The sequence below is a fragment of the Ictidomys tridecemlineatus genome, chromosome 11 (genome assembly GCF_052094955.1).
Source record: "Ictidomys tridecemlineatus isolate mIctTri1 chromosome 11, mIctTri1.hap1, whole genome shotgun sequence".
NCBI lineage: Eukaryota > Metazoa > Chordata > Mammalia > Rodentia > Sciuridae > Ictidomys > Ictidomys tridecemlineatus.
Genome location: NC_135487.1, coordinates 122,748,937 through 122,770,292, shown reverse-complemented (window position 1 = coordinate 122,770,292; position 21,356 = coordinate 122,748,937). Strand labels below are relative to the sequence as shown.

The 21,356-nt window shown below is 40.9% G+C and overlaps 1 pseudogene; it reads left to right on the top strand.

The window, feature by feature from the left end:
- Positions 1-18,557: 18,557 nt before the first annotated feature.
- On the top strand, positions 18,558-19,077 carry LOC144368722 (2',5'-phosphodiesterase 12 pseudogene; annotated as a pseudogene).
- The last annotated feature ends 2,279 nt before the right edge of the window (positions 19,078-21,356 follow it).

Genomic DNA, 21,356 nt, shown 5'->3' with positions numbered 1-21,356 from the left:
TCTGAGCACTTCCCCATGATCTCACTCTTTCCTTCTGTCTCTCCTTCCCTGCTTCCTTCCCTTACACTCCCTCCCTCATTCCACCTATTTCTTTTTCCTCCTCCCCCAACCCACAAACCATACCCCTTGGAACCCAATATTCATTTTACTATCCCAGTTCATAAGCACTGTCCGTACCCATGAGCAGAAGCTTGTCATTTTGTTGGTTACATCCTCAGAAGTCTCAATATTCATTGTTTCCCTCCTATCTTTTTTGTTTCCTGACTACTTTGTCTGGGACACGTTGCCTACCTGGGGGTCACACGGAGCCCAGGAAGGGTCACAAAGGAAAAGGGGGTGCCTTTCATATTCATCGACACCGCTTCTCCCTCCATCCCAATTCTGGACCTAGTTCCGTGTTCATGTCTCTATGTTTGCCGTATTTACAACAAAAACCATCATCTCAGCTATGATCAGCAAGACATGAAACCTCTCCAAAAGCTCAGGGAGGTGAGAATTTAGCCCCAAATGTGATAGCATGGAGTGGGAGTGGGGATCGGGGATGGTAGGATCCATGTGGGCTGGAAATGGAATTCACCCCAATAGAAAATTCTTTTGTAGTTCTTTTAAAGCAGCCTTCCAATTTCCCTAGAGATCAAAGCAGAAATGATGTATTTGGTGTTTGGTAAAGGGATGCAAGGTCCTTTTGACTTCCCGGGAACCCTGCTTTTCTGAATACCTACTTGCATGATGTCTGCTAGTACTGAGTCAGAGCCTGAAATCCATTCCTGCTCATTGCATCAGAGAGAGTTGAGGTGCCCCAGAACAGAGAGTTCTCCCCCAGGTCCAACCTGGTCCTGCTCTAGCAGCCTACTCACCGAGGACCAGAAGCTGTAGCCACAGCAGCATAAGGCTGGAGGCAAGATGTTCTCCCAGATACTGTCAGGGGCAGCTCAGGTCTGCAGAGCGGCTGTCTGTCTGGATGAAGCTGGGGTTTGTAGTTCAGCAGGGATTTCATCAAAAGAAAAAAAAGGAAGTAGCTAGCTTTGTCCCCACCCCAACTCCATGAGTGCCGAGAAAGTGAATATTCTTCTCCTTGACAGAGTCGCTCAGATGTGTGTGAATTGATAAAAGTGCTTCTTAAAAGGCTAGATGTCTTCATGCTGTAGGTACGCTTTCTACTTCTTTCAGCTCTGTCTGCAAATGCTCGGTTCTGGACTTGCTGAGAGTCAAAACACTTGCTTGGTCTCTTCCGAAAAGAAACCTTCTTTTTGCTACTTAAGATGCACATTTATTTTTTTTAATGCTGTCTTTAATATTATGACACCATGCCAACACTGATGCTGTTCTGCAGAGCTCCAGCCAGACCATGTGAAAGACGAGTAGGAATCTGTTAGAGATGGTGATGGGATTAGGATGGTGCAAGATGGCATTATGTATTGTCCGGGGGCCCCAGAAAGATGTAAATTCTGCTCGACCCAAGTCACCTGTCTTCATGAAATGTTTCAGCCAGATACACGTAGGAAGGAAGCAGTCAGACCACCCAATGGCTACTTGAGGCTTTAGCAGTACAGTGGTCTCAACACACACAGGAACGGGAGACACCAGGTCTGTCTTCTTACACTCCAAAGTTGAAGAATAAATTTCGGAAGAGAGCTCTTGTATCAGGCTGGAATGAGAATCACCTTAGTTAAAAGGAGGAACTCAGGGCTGGGAGTATAGCTTTTCGGGCATGAAGTTCAATCCCCAGCCCCAAATAAGAGAGAAGGAGGAGGAGGAGGAGGAGGAGAATAGTAGTAGTTGTGGGGTGGAAGGAAGAAGAAGTAAAGAAAGAAGTAAAGAATTTTAACAAAAGGGCTGTCAAGGGAAATGTGGGCAGTACTACAGTAATAGGCTCAGGACAATGCACCATGCAGAGACCAGCCGCCGTGCGAAGTCGTTACAGCCCTCAGTGCTTAAAGAAGCCAGAGGAGGAGGGACGGTTACAAAAAGCCCAGTGAAAACTGACCCCTGAGGAAGGGCTGTAGGGGGCGCTGTGACTGTGGAGGGTGCAGCTGCTCCCTGACAGTGGGACGGGAACACGGACACTCTGACTCTCTTCCTGATGTCTGACCCCTTTTGGTGTCTCCTGTGGATAGAGTCCAACCGCGCACCAGGTCCTGCCGGATGCATGGGAGCAGCCGAGAAGGGCAGAGAATGCATCTGGGGTGGGGTGGGCTGGGCAGCTCAGGAGGAGACTGACCACCATAGACCTCAACAGGCAAAACCAGTTTCACCAGCACCAGGATCACTTGCCCAGCAAAAGCCTTTTTTCTCCCCCTCATGTTGGAATCTGCCCGACTCCACCCGAGGCCATCCGTGTGCGGGGTGCTGAGGTGCGATTCAGAAGATATTTAGGTCAGGCTACAGAGGGTGTCTCCATCCGTCATCCTGGGTCAGCAGCACTGGGGAAGATTATCAACAGAAGCATAAACCAGACAAATTCACACTTTTTAACTGGTGAGTTCAGACTCCAATTCCCCCAAATAGTTCTCTTTAGTTGCGTGATGGGACCGCTCCTCCAAGGCCTTCTGCCCTGAAATAAATACAGAAGCCTAAGAGGTGACGCAGACCAGAGCCTGTCCAAGCTACGAGGTGCAGGCCTTTCTCTCTGATGTGTTTCTGTGGGGCCCGGGGAGCAGCGGGAAGCCCAGAGGACAGACTCTGCCTTGCGGTATGCATGGGAGATGAGAGGGGGCTCAAGAAATTGCATCCACATGTGGGCTGTCTTGTGACCCCTTTGAAGTTCTGCCCTCTAGAAGAGTGGACAGTGAATGTGCTGAGTGAGCTTTTCATCAGAGACAGAAAGATGAAAGCGGTTCATATCAAAGCTGTGTTTGAGAAAAACTCGATTATGTGACCAAGAAGGGAATGAGTGGCAGGACTGGAGTCTAGGAAAGAAGGGATACCACTGGAACATGCCACAGACCCCAGGGTTTAACTGTAAGACATGACCCCGTCCGGCAGTGGACGGGCTGCAAATTTGGTGACTCTTTAGAAAAATGGCTCTTTGTTACTACGTGGTCCTTTGAGATCTTGATGTGATACAGAGGCACATTATTCCCCACAACACGGACATACACAGAGGTTAAGAGTTTTTTAGAGGCGATTTTGGAGGTTCAAAGCTTTCAGAAATGATCTGGGGATATCAGATTAAGAGCTCCTCGTCTGTTGCTATACAGCCGCCAAGGCCGGGCAGGACGGAGATGATCCATTACATTTTCAAAGGACAGATTTCTGAAAAACATAACTTTCTTAGCAGTGGTTAAAAGTGGGCTCTTCTCTTGGTTAATCACATTAGAATTAAACCAGGAGGGGGAAAATGATATGCTTTTGCCAATTCGTTCACCAAGCAAGAGAGCACAGCATCTCTCAGCTTTCAGAGCTGCTGTGGCTCCTGTTCTCCAGAGTATCCTTCATCCCTACTGGAATGGAGCCCCCGCTGGGGAAAACAGAGAGATTTCTGGAGCATCTGTTCGTCTGCAGAAAATGGGCTTTCAACATGCCGCAGCTGCCTATGCATCTTTCCTCTGTAGATGTCCTGTCGTCCTCCCAGATTTTGGCTTTCCCAGGTTGGGTGAAATTTTGTTCCCCCAGGAGAGTGAGCAGATGTGGGAGGTAGGGATTCATATGTCCTCCTAGCACTTCTGACTTAGGAAAACTCATCCCTACAGCCTTTGGCAAAAGGAAATAGGCAGGGAGCAGCCACGGCACAGTTGTCTGGTAGCTTTCTGACTTATGCCACCATGATATCCGGGGGTTCAAAAGAACTGAGAGAGTCGGGAATTCAAGTAACGACCTCCACCCTGGTGGTGGGGAAGACTCTGAGACTCGCCTGAGCAGGACTTCTCAAATGTCAAGTCTTGCACCTCTGAGAAAATTTTCTCCACACACACCTGCATGGGTTTCGTGTCTCCAGTCTGAAGAAGATGGCCGGGAGAATGAGATGACGCAGGAAGGTAAGGGGCAGTTCTCCTCCATGGTGAGTGATGTTGGGAAGGCCTGTCGCGTCTGCGAGCAGAGGAACTAAGAAGCTTCAGAGAGCAGATACCAATGAATGGGAAACCATCCGTCTTGCAGAATCACAACACGTTTTAATTAGAAAATAATTATTTCCTAGGATCTCTAACAATATCCTAGGCAGCAAACTTCCTGCCTGGCGTATTCGGCTTCCAAAGGTGCATATTCTACAGTGGTGCCCTGCACCCCACCAAACCCAGGTCACTGATACGGACAGATAAAGATTTTCAGAGCAAAGTAGAGTGGTGTCTTTAGGTTTGGCACAGGCTGTGAAGGGTCAACCTGGAGAAGGTGGTACATGTGAATGGCAGGTGGTTGCCCTGATGAGCGTCTTCTCCTGGCTGTACTCTGGGTCTGCCTATTGGCCTAAAGTGCGTATGGAGAGATTCAGGGTTCAGACTCTGACTACAGCATTATATTCACAGTAATATTCCAAACCCTCAAATTTCTAAAGCCCCCACGAACTAAGAGGGACTCCTGTATTTCCCTGGCTAAAGATGACCAGGAAAGCATACAGGTATAAACACGAAAGCTCTGATTCAGAGTACAGGAACAGGTGTCATGTAGATATTCCCTAGGAAGTTGAGGTTATTTTGAAAGAGTGGGTATCCAAGACCACTCCCTAGAATAGAGATACTCAAGGCAAAGTTCACGGATCTTAACTAATGTTCACAGCCATCTTTCTGCTACCAGGGAAAGAAAATAGGAACACATCAGCAAGTTGCAGCTGCCTGGGAAACCACCCTCTAGTTCTTTAAAAACAAAACAACAACAACAAAAGCAGCGTCTGTATAGGGAATCCTCAACGTAACTATCCCTTCCTTTCCTTTTCTCTCCTTTCTGTATGTGTGGAAGATCAAACTCAGGGCTCTGCTCATGCAAAGCACATTCTCGACCACTGGATTACACCCCATGGTCCCAGTGTGGTGTATTATTAGGTCAGTCTAGACCCAGGTAAGATCAAAGCAAGGTCAACTGATGGAGGACACAAGTCTCCCTTTCCCATGACCAGCAGGACCACGGGCAGATGCACAAGTCAAGATTTCAGGAAGCTATGTCGTGTGTTACTGCGAACCAAGTTTCTATAATTTTTGGTTCTCTCTGTCATTAAAATCTGACCTGACTCCATTACAAGGATGAGTTCAGGGCCTCTGGGAATTAAACATTGAAGTTTACTCAACTTTTTTTTTTTTAACCAGGAATTAAGTTCAGGGATGTTTAATCACTGAGTCACATCCTCAGCCCTTTTTTTTTTTCCTTTAACTTTTGAGACAGGGCCTCACCAAGATGCTTAGTGCCTAACTACATTGCTAAGGCTGGCTTTGAACCACCCAAGCCACCCGGATTACAGGCACGGGTCACCATGCCCAGAGAGGACTATTCATCTACAAACTCCCTTTTGGTGAGTTTGGAGTCCCTTTTGGAGTTTGAAGAGATTTTTCAAAGGAAAGAAAGTTGGGGATAATGCTCAAAGGGCAGACTTTGACCTGAGAGGGTCAATCAATGGCCAGTTCCAGGTGTCTGAGTAGGGCCGGTGGGACCTCTCTCACTGTGGAGCTGCATTTTGCTTGGGGATTGGCAAAAATTTGAACTGGTCATCTGGAATGTTACTACAAACTGTACTGCCCAATTGAAGGACGAGGAATGGGTCCCACACACAGTATTTCTCAGTTCTGAGAGAATTACCTGAATATTAGGAGGAGGAGAAAGAGAAGAAGGCGGACAAGCCTTCAGAATCACCCAAAATGGCACTGTGTGAGCTTCCTGGATTTTCCTTTGGCCTCACGTATCCTAGACTGGGACCTGAGGAAGCCAAGCAACCTCTAACAGCATGGGTCCAGATAAAAGCCTGTGCCCTCAGGTCAGAGGGCAAGGACAGGGTCAGCCTAGCAAGACAGAACACTTTAGGACGATAGCTACTCTACTCCAGGCAAACATCACAGAAGGTAACTGTGACCCCATCCCCACCCATGCCAGGAAAGACAGTGGAAGTCCTAGACTGCCACCTCGTTACCGAGTGGTGACACCACCCCATTCCTTATAGGGATGGAGTCACAAAATGACGAGCTTGGAGCAGGAGCTTTCATCACTGTTGGCTGTCAGAAAGACCCCCAGGCCCCCTGGTATCAGTGCAGACCATGTGAGGGATCTGGACTTCCTCTGGCCAGCAGTCATGAAGTGACCCTCCCCTTCCTCTTTTCCCCTCCACTTTTCTGTGAATTGACTTAATTCAATTGCCCTTTATAAAAACTCTTTATTGTGGTAAAAATATACACAATGTAAACATCACCATTTTAACACATTAAGTACGTGGTTCCATGGCAGTAAGTACATTCGCATTGTTGGGTGACGGTCAAAACCACCCATTTCCAGAACTTTTCCCATTCCCCCAACTAAAACTCTATTCCCATTAAATAGTAATTCCCCATTCTCCCCGCTCCTATATTGTGGAAAAAACCATTTGTTTCCAACTTCATGTCTCCATTATGTCGGACTTCATGTCTTCATTAATTTTTACTATTCGAGGTACTTCATACAAGAGGAATCAAACAATGGTTGTATTTTTGTGACTGGCTTATTTCACTTAGCGTAGTGTCTTTGAGATTCATGGAGCAAATGTCAAAATTTCCTCCTTTTTAAAACTAACGCGTGTGTGTGGTGTGTGTGAGTGTGCATGTGTGTGCATTTTGTTTATCCATTCTTGTGTTGATGAATGCTTAGGTTACTTTTGCTTTTGCCCTTGTGAATGATGTTGCTGTGACTAGGGTGTTCAGATATCTGTTTGAGTCCTTACTTCCAATTCTTTTGGATAAATACCCAGACATGGAATCTCTGCACAATATGGTAGTCTGTGTTCAACTTTGAGGAACTGCCCATATGGTTTCCCAGTGTGCTGCCCTGCATGACCATCAACAGAGCACAGGGCTCCACTTTCCTCAGATCCTAATCAAAACTTGTCCTCCTCCTCCTCCGGCTTCTTCTTCCTCCTTCTCTCCATTCTCCTCAGTTGACTAAATGTACAGATTGATTTCTGGGCTCTCTATTCAGTTAACTGGGTCTATGCATCCGTTTTTATTCCAGTCCTATGCTATTGTTGATTACTACAGCTTTGTAGTATATTTTGAAATCATACATTGTGATGTTTCCAAATTTGATCTTTTTTGTTCAAGATTTTTTGGCCATTCAGGGTCTTTTGTGATTATAGATACAAATTTTAGGATTCTTTTTTCTATTTCTGTGAATAATATCATTGGTATTTTGATAGTGATTGCATTAAATCTGTAGATTACTCTGGATAGTATGGAATTTTAACAATAGGACTTCTTCCAATCCATGAACACAGGATATATTTCCATTTACTTGTGCCTTCTTCATTTTTTTAAATCAATGTTTTATAGTTTTCATTATAGAGACCTTTCACCTCCTTGGTTAAACTTATTCATATTTTTTGCAACTATTGTTAAAGGGATTTCTATTTCAGATGACATACAGAAATGCTTCTGATTTTTGTATACTTTGTTTTATATCCTGCAACTTTACTGAGTTTATTTATTCTATTTTTTTGTAAAGTCTTTAGGATTTTATATATATAAGATTATCTTCTGCAAAATTGACAGTTTGACATCTTCATTTCCAGCTTGGATGGCTTCTATTTATTTCTCTTGCCTAATTGCTTTGGCTAGGACTTCCAGTACTATGTTGAATTAAATTGGTGAAAGTGGACATCCTAGTCTTGTTCTAGATCTTAAAGGAAAATCACTCCACTTTTCTCCTGTCAGTGAGTGGGTTGTCATATGTGGCCTTAGGTGTGCTGAGGTACATTTCTTTTATACCTAATCTGCTGAGAATCTTTGTCATGAGGGGATGTTGGATTTTGTAAAGATGCATTTTCTCATCTCTTGAAATGATCATATGATTATTGTGCTTCACTTGTTAATGTGACTTATCATGTTATTGATTTGTGTGTGTTGAACCATCCTAGCATCCCTCAGATGAATCACACTTGGTCGTGGTGAATAATCTCTTGGTTCTGTTGACTATTTGTAGACAATTTTTGCATTTTTTTAAAAAAAATCAGGGATATTGGTCTGTAGTTTTCTTTTGTTGTTGAACATTTGCTTGGTTTTTGTATCAGATAATACCAGCCTTGGAGAATGGGTTAGGAAAATTTCCTTCCTCTTTAACTTTTTTTGGAATAGTTTGAGAAAAATTTGTATTGATTTTTCTTTAAAGGTTTGGTAGGAGGGGCTGGGGATGTGGCTCAAGCGGTAGCGCGCTCGCCTGGTATGCGTGCGGCCCGGGTTCGATCCTCAGCACCACATACCAACAAAGATGTTGTGTCTGCCGAGAACTAAAAAATAAATATTAAAAATTCTCTCTCTCTTTCCTCTCTCACTCTCTCTTAAAAAAAAATAAAGGTTTGGTAGAAGCCTTGGGTTTTCTTTGATGGGAGATTCTTTAGTACTGATTCCATTTTCTTACTCATTTTGATCTGTTCTGGTTTTATATTTATTCATAGCTTAGTCTTGCTAATTTATATGTACTCAGAAATTTAGTCATTTCTTCTAGATTTTTCCAATATCTCCGTCTCTTATGATTCTTTGTATTTCTGAGACATCAGTTGAAATGTCTCCTTTTTCATTTATTTCTCTCTTTTTCCTTTAGTCTAACTAAAGAATTTTTGACATTAGCCAGGCACAGTAGTGCACATCTGTAATCTCAGCGGCTCAGGAGGCTGAGGCAGGCATATCACAATTCAAGGCTAGACTGGGCAATTTAGCAGGACCCTGTCTCAAAATTTAAAAAAGAATTTGGGATGTAGCTCATTGGTAGCGTGTCCCTGGGTTCCATCCCCAGAACTGTTCAAAAAAATTGTTATTTTGTTTTATAAAAAAACAACTCTTTGTTTTATCGATTATTTGTATACTTTCAGTTTTTTTTCTTCTCTGGTATTTATGATTTCCTTCCATCTACTAATTTTAGGCTTAGTTTTTCCAGTTTCTTGATGTCCAATGTCAGATTAAATAATCTTTATTATCTTTCTTCCTTTTTATTTTTCCCCCACCACCGGTTAAACCGAGGAGTGCCTAACCACTGAGTCATATCCCCAGACCTTTTAAATTTTTCTTTATTTTTATTTTGAGGCAGGGTCTCACTAAGTTTCTGAGAGCCTTGCTAAGTTGCTGAGGCTGGCCTTGAACTTACGATCCTCCTGCCTCAGCCTCCTGAGTCACTGAGATTACGGCCATGCACCACTGCACTCGGTCTTTCTTCCTTTTTTATGTAGGTATTCATTGCGATAAAACTTCCCTCAGCTGCACACACCTGTAATCCCAGAGGCTCAGGAGGCTGAGGCAGGAGGATCACAAGTTCAAAACCAGCCTCTACAATTTAGTGAGGCTCTAAGCAACTTAGTGAGACCCTGTCTCTAAATAAAATACAAAATAGAGCTGGGGTTGTGGCTCAGTGGTCAAGTGCCCCTGAGTTCAATCCCTGGTACTAACAAACAAACAAACTTCTCTTTTAAAACTACTTTGGTTGTATCCCATAGGATTCTCTATGTTTTGTTTTCATTTTTATTTGTCTCAAGAAATTAAAAATTTTCTTTTTTAACCCCCTAAAATTTTCTTTATAAAATTTGCAGAGTTTTTGAGTTTATCCTGGAATGCATTTTAGTTCCGTACCATTGTGTGAAGAAAATATATTGAAATTATTTTATATCTTAAATTTGTTGAGACTTGCTTTGTGGCCTACCATATGGTCCATCTTGGGGAATGTCACATGTTCTTAAGAAGAACGTGTTTTCTGCTGCTTTTGTGAAAATGTTTTATACGTATCTGTTAGATCCAGGTGGCATACAGAGCACTTTAAATATGATATTCCTTTGTCGATTTTCTGTCTGGATGATCTTCTGATGGCTGAAAATGTGCGTGGAAGTCTCCCACTATCATTGTATTACAGTCTGACTCTTCCTTGATCTTTCTTTTTTTTTTTTTTTTGTCTCTTCCTTTAGATACAATAACATTTGCTTTATATTTTGGATGCTCCAATGTTGGGTGCATAAATATTTTTCTCAGGCCTGTATTTTCAGTCCATGTATATTCTTTCAGGTGAAGTTAGTCTCTTTTTTCTTATTCATTGTTTTTAGATGTACGTGACAGTAAGGTGTGTTTTGACATGTTATACGTACATAGAGTGCAGCCCATTCCAACTGGATCCCATTCTTGTGGTTGCCCATCATGGGCAGTGAGTTACACTGGCTGTGTATCATGTATGAGCACAGGAAAGGTATGTCCAATTCATTCCTCCGTCTTTCCTATTACCATCCCCTGCCTTTAGCCTCTCGAAGGAAATACATAGTTAGGCCGCATTTTGTGTGTGTGTGTGTGTGTGTGTGTGTGTGTGTGTATGTGTGTATAACTTTATGTCTTTTAATTGGCAATTCTAATTCATTTAGATTCAAGGCTATTATTGTATGTAAGGATTTACTCCTGTTATTTTCCCAGTCGTTTTCTAATTGGTCTTTTGTACCTTTTTCCTCTCTTGTTGTTTGCCTGCATGGTTTGGGTGGTTTCATTATAATGCTAACCTTTGTTTCCTCTCTCTTTCTCATTTGTGTATCTGCTGTAATTTTTTTTTTTTATTGTGGTGGCTGTGGAGCTTAAGTTAAAAAAAAAAACCTCATCGTTGTCATTGATCTTTAAAACTGATAACATCCTAGCTTTGGTTCAATACAAATACTCTAGACTTTTACTCCCCACCGATTTATAATTTCATAATAGTTTGTATCTTTTGATTTTGTGTTTTGCTTAGTGACTTATTGTGGCTGTCGTCATTGTCGGTCATTTTTACTTTTCATCTTCAGACTAGAGATCTGAAAGGTTCACAGCCTCCTAATGTGGCTAGTAAGAGAGTATTCTGAATTTGATCATGAATTTATCTCGCTTTTCCCTTTGCTAAGTTGAGAGGTTGCTTTTGTCCTATGCTGATTCATCATTTACAGTAAGGCATATTTCTGGAATTTCTGTTCTGTTTCGTTTGTTTTTATTCATGTTCTATTCCCAACCTTTTAATTGCCATAGTTTTTTTTTTTTAATGTAGCGTTTGTTATGGTTTGTATATGAAGTGTCCCCCAAAGTCTCCTGTGTTAATGCAGGAACACTCAGAGGTACAGGGATCAGAGGACGAGAGCCATAAACCCACAGTGCCCCCTGGTTGGAGTGGACCAGCTGGCTCCTAACTGCAAACAGCGGGGGCATGGCTGGAAGGGGTGGGTCCCTGGGCAGTGTGCCCTGGAAGGGTTCGTCTTCCCTGTCCCCTCTTCCCCCCTCTCTCTCTGCCTCCTGGTCACCATGTTCTAAGCTGCTTTCCTCTACCATGCTCTTCTGCTATGATGTTGTACCTCATCTCGGGCCTAGAGCCATAAAGTTGATGATAATGGACTGAACCTCTGAACCCATGAGCCAAAGTAAAGTTCTCCTCCTCTCAGTGGTTCTCGTCAGATATTTTGGTCACAACTTCACTATGTGTGCAAACCAGGAGAGTTGTATTGGTATAACCTACACAACATGCTAAGACTCACCCATTATATGTGCATTCATTTGTACGTGTGTGTGTGTGTGTGTGTGTGTGTGTATCTCTATGCAATTATTAGCTTTGGGTAACTACCACGTCAAGATACCTAATTGTACTTTTACCACAAGGGTCTCTTTTCTAATCACAACTACCATCTCCATCCCTGTTACCTAGTTCCTGGCAACCATTAACCTACCTGTTCTTTGTTTTAAGATTAGGCTATTTCAAAAATATTGTATAAATGGAATCATGTTGTATACATCCTTTTGATACTGTTTTTTTTTAATTCAGTGTAATTTTTTAAAAATGTTTATCCAAGTTTTTGTTTATAAAACTAGTTTGTTCCTTCTTATCATGGAATGTTCCAGTTCTTTTTACACAATATCTTTATTTATTTATTTATTTTTATGTGATGCTGCAATTCGAACCCAATGCCTCACACGTGCTAGGCAAGCACACTGCCCCTGAACTACAGCCCCTGGACCAATTTGTTTAACCATTCACCCATTGAAGGACGTTCAGGTAGTTTTGAGGTTTGGGTTCTTATGAATAAGCTTCTATAAACGTTTATACACAACTTTCTACTTAACAATAAGTTTTCACTTCTTTGCCTAAGCGTTAAGGTCTGTAAACAAGTCAGGATGGCACCTGGCATTTTGCCAGAGGGAGTGGTTTGTGAAGTAACGCCAGCGAGCCATTAAGTGTGGAGATTCCTTATTGGTTGACTGATGTATCGAGTTTATGCTAATTAAGATAAGCTGTGTGGAATGTATATATACCCTCCTGTCCTACAATAAATGGCTCCCACTCCAGCTGTATCAATGTACACAAGTTACTCATCACCCCCCAGTTATTTTGCTGCAGCCAGACTGTGGCACCTAAGATTGCAAATGCTGGGTTATAGGGAAAATCTGTTTTTAATGGATATAGTTTAAAGGCTAATAAACTATTTTCTAGAGTGAATGTACCACTTTATTTTACCATCATAATTTACAAGTGATATTATTTCTCCATATTTTCACTGGCATTTAGTGTCCCTATTACTTTCCTTTAAACATGTGAGTCATTTTAGTAGGTGTGTGGTGATGTCGGTGGTTTTAATCGGCATTCCTCGTGTGGCTGACGATCTTGCATGTTATTTCATGTACTTATTTACCATTTGTACATCCTTTCGGATGAAGCCTATTTTGTCCACCTTTAAACTGAATTTTTCATTTTTTTAATGTTTAATTTTGGAGTTTTAAATATATATAGATGCTAGTCCTTGATTGGAAATGTGATGTGAAAGCATTTTTCCCCAGTCTGTAGTTAGTATTTTAATCTTCTTAATGGAATTTTGGAAAGAAAATGTTTAAAATTATTATGAAGTCTAATTTGTCTATCTTCCCCTTTGTGAATTGTGCTTTTATTGTCTCATCTAAGGATTCTTTGCCTAGTTGTAGGTCATAAAAGTTTCATTCTCATTTTTCTCTTCGAAATTTTATGGGTTACCTTATGTAAGTCCATGATCGACTTTGAGTGACATAAGGGTTTTTGGGCTTGGTTTTGCCCGTGATGTGCAGTTGGCCCGTCATTGGTTTAAAAGATCATTTTTCCCCGATGGATTGTCTTTTCTTCTTTATCACATGTTAATTGAATGCTGTGTGTTGTTCTATTTCTGGGTTCTCTATTCTGTTTCACTAATCTGTATCATCTGTCCTTCTGCCAATACCACACAATCTTGTTTACTGTAGTTATAAAGTAGTGCTTAACATTGGAAAGAGTGTTCCTTCTACTTTATTATCCTTCAACATTATTTTTGAATATTCCGGAACCTACGCTTGGTCTACAAAAAAACAAAAACAAAAAATTGCTGGACTCCGTCTCAGCCAAAAGGCAGAGAAGCAATGTACTGTGTGTAACAATAATGTACTGCAATTCCAAAAAAACAGAAGGAAGAAATTTGAAAATTTTTGCCAATAAGGAAATGGTAAGTGTTTGAGAAAATAGGTGTGTTTTACTCGATTTAAACATGACACAGTGTAAACAGGTATTAAAACATCATGTTGCTCCATTAATGTGTATATTTTTTATGATTTTTTGAATCAGTTAAAAAAAATTTAAAAGACCTAGCTGGAATTTGAATAGTAACTTGTGAGCCCATGGATTAATGTAGTAAAAATCGAAATTTCACTATGTTGAGCCTTCCAATTTATATAGCATGTCTCTGCAAATATTTAGTTGGCTTTGATTTCTTTCATGGGAATTTTGTAGTTTTTAGCATACAGATCAGGTATGCTTTATTAGATTGATGCCTGAGTATTTCATTTCCTTTGAAGCTATTATGAATAGTTTGTGTTTTTATATTGTGATTCCACTTTTTTTTTGTTTTCAGTACATAGAAATGCAATTGATTTTGTGTCATCTTGTATCTCTTCATCTTTCTAAATCCACTTGTTAGTTCTAAGAGTTTTTTTTAGTAGATTCCAGAGGATTTTCTAAGTAGTTAATTATGTCATCTGCAAATAGGGGCAGTTTATTTCTTCTTTTCCCACCTGCATGCCTTTTGTTACGGGCTTGTTGCAATGTTTAGAAATGAACATGTCATTGAATGAGAATGGTAAGATCAGACAGCCCATGTTTTAAATGCACTTTCACACATCACAGGACTTGTACGCTTTAGGGCTTCTACAGAGTTTTCCTGATCATCCTTACAAGTTTATTTCTTCATACAAACTTTAGAATGAGATTGTTTAGTATAAAAGACCAATTTGTTCATCTTTCTAAGAATCACATTAAATCTATAGGCATAGGCAATATATAATAAATAGCTAGCAACTATATAAATAATATGTGTGAAAAATAAATACATAAAACTTATACTGTTGAGACTGAGAATGGGGTTTGCACTGTTATTTAAATCTCCTTTCATCTAACTCTTTAGAATTTGAAAACTATTTGCATAGGTTCTGCAATTTTTTGTTAGGCGTGTTCTGAGCTATATTACCATTATTTTTGTCTATTCAAAAATGTGATTTTTTTTATTATTTTTTTATGAGTGGTTGGCATTGACCATTTTAAGGCTTTTGATCTATAGTTTCAAATTGCGTAATAGAACAGTTGTATAATCACATGTTCACTGCTCTAAGACTATACTCAAGCAGTTGAAGGTGGATTGAGAGAATGCATTAGTCTTGTGTTCCAACCTCTTCAAAAATATTAGTATTAGCGTAAAAGCCCAGGAGGTCTCACAATGGTCTGTGAGGCCCTGCCTATATCATCTTGCCTTGCCTGATGCACTCCTGTGCACTTGCAAACCCTCTTCATCTCCTTCCTTCCTCCCTTCCCTCCCTCCCTCACTTCCTCCCTCCCTCCTTCCTTCCCAGGGACTGGACTCTTGGGCGCTTAGCCACGGAGCCACATCCCCAGCCCTTTTTAATATTTTATTTTGAGATAGGGCCTCCTAAGTTGCTGAGGCTGGCTTTGAACTGGGGATCCTCCTGCCTCAGTCTCAGGAACCCACTGTACTTATTGTCTCTAAAATAATATTTATCAGTATGAGCTTTCTCAGTCTCCACTGGACACCAGGCGGCTGCTTGGCTGCTGGTCTCATCAGCTGTGTGCCCTGGGAGCCCAGGCTGAGCCTGTCCTTGGCGCTGGCCGCGGGCAGCCACAGTAACATGCAGTGCCACCGGAGCAGCCGCCTGGGTCGGGTCCTCTGCAGGATCGCATCCAACGCCCTCCAGGGCCAGGCTCAGGCAGTCACCACTAAAAGAGAGCAGAAAGGTGGCCGGAGCTGTGCTCCAGGCAGGGCGCGAGGTGCTGCAGGTAGGTGGCGTGCAACCCGCCTGCCCTCGCAGAGCCTCAGTTGCCACCCCATCATCATGGCCAGCTTCTCAGTGCACCCTAACCTTGAATTCGGGGTTCCCTCTGGCTGTCTCTTCCGCTGGTTCAAGGAAGCCAAGCCTGGAGCTGCGGAGCCTGAGAGTGGTGGACCTTCGCCATTGTCTCGGCTCTTCGCAGTCTTCTACTTGGTCTGAGATGGGTGTGAATGGGGTGTCCGCTCCATCCCATGCTGACGAACGACTGCCGCTCAAACGTCCCTGCACTCCAGGCCACGGGCTGCGTTTGGGCTGAGCAGGGAGTGGAAAAGCATGTCCAGTGGAGGCCGGGCCTGGTATGTGCACTTTTGACCTTGGGCATCTCTACACCAAGAAAGTGATAGAGGATGCTCCTCTGCACTGCCCAGGAGACTGTCCCTACCCATGCTGTGCCCCTGTGCTCTGGAGCACTTCCAAACTCATTCAATGAGGCCAATGTCACCCTGATTCCAAACTAGGCAAAGGCACATCCAAGAAAGAAAACTTCAGACCAATATCTCGAATGAACATAGATGCAAAAATTCTCAATAAAGTTTTGGCAAATCGCATACAAAAACATATCAAAAAGGTCATGCACCATGATAAAGTGAGATCCATCCCAGGAATGCAAGGTTGGTTCAACATACAGAAATCAATAAATGTAATTCACCACATCAATAGACTTAAAGACAAGAACCATTTGATCATCTCAATAGATGCAGAAAAAGCATATGACAAAATACAGCACTCCTTCATGTTCAAAACACTGGAAAAACTAGGGGTAACAGGAACTTACCTCAATATTATAAAAGTCATCTATGCTAAGTTATCTATGTCATTCTAAATGGAGAAAAATTGAAAACTTTCCCTCTAAAAACTGGAACAAGACAGGGATGCCCTCTCTCACCACTTCTATTTAACATAGTTCTTGAAACACTGACCAGAGAGATTAGAGGAAAGAAATTAAAGGGATACAGTATAGGAAAAGAACTCAAACTAGCACTGTTTGCCAACGATATGATTCTATACCTAGAAGAGCCAAAAAATTCCACTAGAAAATTTCTACAACTAGTAAATGAATTCAGCAAAATAGCAAGATACAAAATCAACACCCATAAATCAAAGGCATTTCTGTATATCAGTGACAAATCCTCTGAAAGGAAAACAATACTACTTACAAAAATATATCAAATTTACTATAGCCTCAAAAAACAAACAAACAAACAAACAAACTTGGGAATCATGCTAATAAAAGAGGTGAAAGACCTCTACAATGAAAACTACAGAATACTAAAGATAGAAATTAAAGAAGACCTTAGAAAATGGAAAGATCTCCTTTGTTCTTGGATAGGCAGAATTAATATTGTCAAAATGACCATACTACCAAAAGCACTATACAGATTTAATGCAATTCCATTCAAAATCCCAATGACATACCTCATGGAAATAGAAAAAGCAGAGGCTGGGGATATAGCTCAGTTGGTAGAGTATCTGCCTTTTATGCGTAAGGCCCTGGGTTCAATCCCTAGCAACACACACACACATACACACACACACACACACACACACACAAAGAAAGAAATAGAAAAAGCAGTCAAGAAATTAATCTAGAAAAATAAGAGAGCCAGAATAGCTACAGAAATCCTTAGCAAGAAGAGTGAAGCAGGTGGCATTACTATGCCAGACCTTAAACTATACTGCAGAGCAATAGTAACAAAAACAGCATGGTATTGGCACAAAAAACCAGACTGGTAGACCAATGGTACAGAATAGAGAACACAGAGACTAACCCACAAAATTACAGTCATCTTATATTAGACAAAGGTGCTAAAACATACATTGGAGAAGTGATAGCCTCTTCAACAACTAATGCTGGGAGAACTGGAAATCCATATGCAACAAAATGAAATTAAATACCTATCTCTCACCCTGCACAAAAATCAACTCAAAGTGGATCAAGGACCTAGGAATTAAACCAGAGATTCTGTGTCTAATAGAAGAAAGAGTAGGCCCCAATCTCCATCATATAGGATAAGACTCCTGTAGTGCAAGAATTAAAATCAAGAATTACTAAATGGGATGGATTCAAACTAAAAAGCTTCTTTTCAGCACGAGAAACAATCAGTGAGGTGAACAGAGAGCCTACAGCCTGGGAGCAAATTTTTGCCACACGCACATCAGATAGAGCACTAATCTCTAGGGTATATAAAGAACTCAAAAAGCCAAACACCAAAATAACAAATAACCCAATCAATAAATTGACCAAGGACATGAACAGACAGTTACCAGACAAGGATATACAATCAATCAACAAATATATGAAAAAACGTTCAACATCTCTAGCAATTGGAGAAATGCAAATCAAAACCACTCTAAGATTTCATCTCACTCCAGTCAGAATGGCAGCTATTATGAAGACAAACAACAATAAGTGTTGGCGAGGGTGTGGGGAAAAAGGCACACTCATACACTGCTGGTGGGACTGCAAATTGGTGCAGCCAATATGGAAAGGATTGTGAAGATTCCTTGGAAAACTGGGAATGGAACCACCATTTGACCCAGCTATCCCACTATTCAGTCTATACCCAAAGGACTTAAAAGCCGCCTACTGCAGGGACACAGCCACACCAACATTTATTGCAGCTCAATTCATAATAGCTAAACTGTGGAACCAACCTAGATGCCCTTCAGTAGATGGATAAGATGGATAAAGAAACTGTGATATATATACACAATGGCATATCACTCAGCATTAAAAGAGAATAAAATCATGGCATTTGCAGGTAAATGGATGAAGTTAGAGAAGATAATACTAAGTGAAGCCAGCCAGTCCCCCTCCAAAAACCAAATGCTGGATGTTTTCTCTGAAATAGAGGCTGACTCATAGTGGGGTTAGGAAGGGAAGCATGGGAGGATCAGATGAACTCTAGGTGGGACAAAGGGGAGGGAGGGAGGGGGGGGTGGTAAGGGGTGTAAAAAAGATGGTGGAATGAGATGGACATCATTACCCTAAGAACATGTATGAAGACTCAAATGGTGTGAATACACTTTGTATATAACCAGAGATAAGAAAAATTGTGCTCTATATGTATACTATGAAATGTAATGCATTCTGATCTCATATATAACAAATTAGAACAAAAATCAAAAAATATTTGCGCTCTTAATACCCATTTCTACGGGTGTCCAAAAGGTGGGTACATTCATCTCATTCAAATGGCAGTAGCTTGGCTCACATTAGACATGTCTCATGTGATCTGTACTCCGGCACCTCCGTTATATTTTGTGTGGACCTTAATAGTACACCATCGACAGGAATCTGTCATTTTGTCATCTTTCCAGAGGACCATGAAGAACTGGGCTTCTAATGGGGAAGAGGAAAGAGGCAACATGTCTCTCACACATTTCTTCAAACTGAAAAGTGCTTCTGGTGAATCTGCTGGCACAGTTGTGTTGGTGCTGTTCCTGGCTGTCTAGGTTACCTTTTCACGGACTTAGCTGCTTTACAGGTTGAACAGGGAATTCCATGACCTCGTGTTGAAGACGTTACCACCCACCGGGCCTTACCTAATGTCTCCCATCCTCTGATCAGATAGCCCTTGTATGTGGTCCAAAACGGAAATAGATTTCTGTTTCATGGAATTTCAGTCTAAAAGGGAAGTTTGTTACTCTGTAGAAAGTTTGATGTGAATCAAAGATTGTATGTAACTTTCAAAGAGGAAATCTAGACACTGTGCTAAAACCTCCTGTTCATGGCCTACGGTTATGCTCCAGATGTCTTTGTTACAAGACTGTGTATGTTTACGTCATCTAGACCCTTTCTTCTCTCTACACTTGGAGGAAAAACAAATGTGTTTACGGAAAAATAAGGAAGTTGAAATATTGTGTACATTTTTATAAATATTTTTAAGCTAGTAATTAAGAATTTTTAAGTATCATTTAAATGATCTTTTAATTATTTTTCATGATATACACTTCAGATTGAATCATGTTTATATAATCAGATGAAAAAATACACAGAGGTTAAAGTGAAAGACATAAAATCTTTTTTAATATGTATTTTAATTTGTTCTAATTAGTCATACAAAACAGTTGAATGCATTTTGACACATCATACATGAATGGAGTATAACTTCTCATTCATCAGTTTGTACATGATGTACGGTCATGTTATCACATATGCACATAGGGTAATAGTGTCTGATTCATTCTACTATTATTCCTACTCCCATACCCCTTCCCCTCCCTTTGCTCCCCTCTGTCTAGTCCAAAATAACTCTATTCCCACCCCCACCCTTTGTTGTGAATTAGCATCTGCATATCAGAGAAAGCATTTGGCCTTTGGTTCTTTGGGGTTGGCTTATTTCACTTTGCATAATATTCTCCAGTTTTATCCACTTGCCAACAAATGCCATAATTTCATTCTTCTTTAAGGCTGAGTAATATTCCATTGTTTATATTTACCACTGTTTCTTCATCCATTCATTTGTTGAAGGGCACCTACATTGGTTCCATAGTTTAGCTCTTCTGAATTGAGCTGCTATAAACATTGATGTGGCTATGTCACTGTAGTATGCTGATTTTAAGTCCTTTGGATATAAACCTAGGAGTGGGATGACTGGATCAAATGGTCTTTGCATTCCAAGTTTCCTTAGGAATCTCCATACTATTTTCCATAGTGGTTGCACAAATTCCCACCTGCAATGTATGAGTATACCTTTTCCCCTGTGTCCTCACTAACATTTATTGTTGCTTGTATTCTTTAAGATTGCCATTCTGACTGGAGTGATATGGGATCTTAGAGTAGTTTTGATTTGCATTTCTCCAATTACTAGAGGTGATGAGCATTTTTTCATATGTTTATTGATTATATTTCTTCTTCTGTGAAGTGTCTGTTCAGTTCCTTTGCCCATTTATTGATTGGGTTACTTGTTTTTCTGGTGTTAAGTTTTTTGAGTTCTTTATATATCCTGGAGATGAATGCTCTATCTATCTGAGGTGTGTGTGGTAGACATTTTTTCCCATTCTGTAGGCTCTCTTCACGTTATGGATTGTTTCCTTTGCTGGGAAGAGGCTTTTTAGTTTGAATCCATCCCATTTATTGATTCTTGATTTCACTTCTTGAACTTTAGGAGTCTTGTTAAAGAAGTCAGTTCCTAAGCCAACACGGTGGAGATTTGGGCTGACTTTTTCTTCTAATAGGTGCAGGGTCTCTGCTCTAGTGCTTGAGTCCTTGGTCCACTTTGAGTTGATTTTTGTGCAGGGTGTGAGAGAGGGGTTTAATTTCATTTTGCTACATGTGGATTTCCAGTTCTCCCAGCACCATTCATTGAAGAGGCTATCTTTTCTCCAATGTATGTTTTGGGCACCTTTGTTTAGTATGAGATAACTGTATTTATGTGGGTTTGTGTCCTGTATTCTGAACCACCAGTCTACATATCTGTCTTGGTGTCCTTTTTGTTACTATGGCTGTAGTATAATTTAAGGTCTGGTATTGTGATGCCTCCTGCTTCATTTCTTTGGCTATCTGGGTCTCTTATTTTTCCAAATGTATTTCATGATTGCTTTTTCTATCTCTATGAGGAATGTCATTGGAGATTTTAATTGGAATTGCATTAAATCTGTATAATCCTTTTGGTAGTATAGCCATTTTGACAATGTTAATTCTGCCTATCCAAGAGCATGGGAGGTCTTTCCATCTTCTAAGGTCTTCCTCCATTTCTTTCTTTAGTTTTCTGCAGTTTTCATTGTAAAGGTCTTTCACTTCTTTTGTTAGGTTGATTTCCAAATATTTTAATTTTTTTTCAGGCTATTGTGAATGGAGTAGTTCTAATTTCTCTGGTTTTAGTGGATTCATCACGGATGTATAGGAATGCATTTGATTTATGGGTGTTAATTTTATAT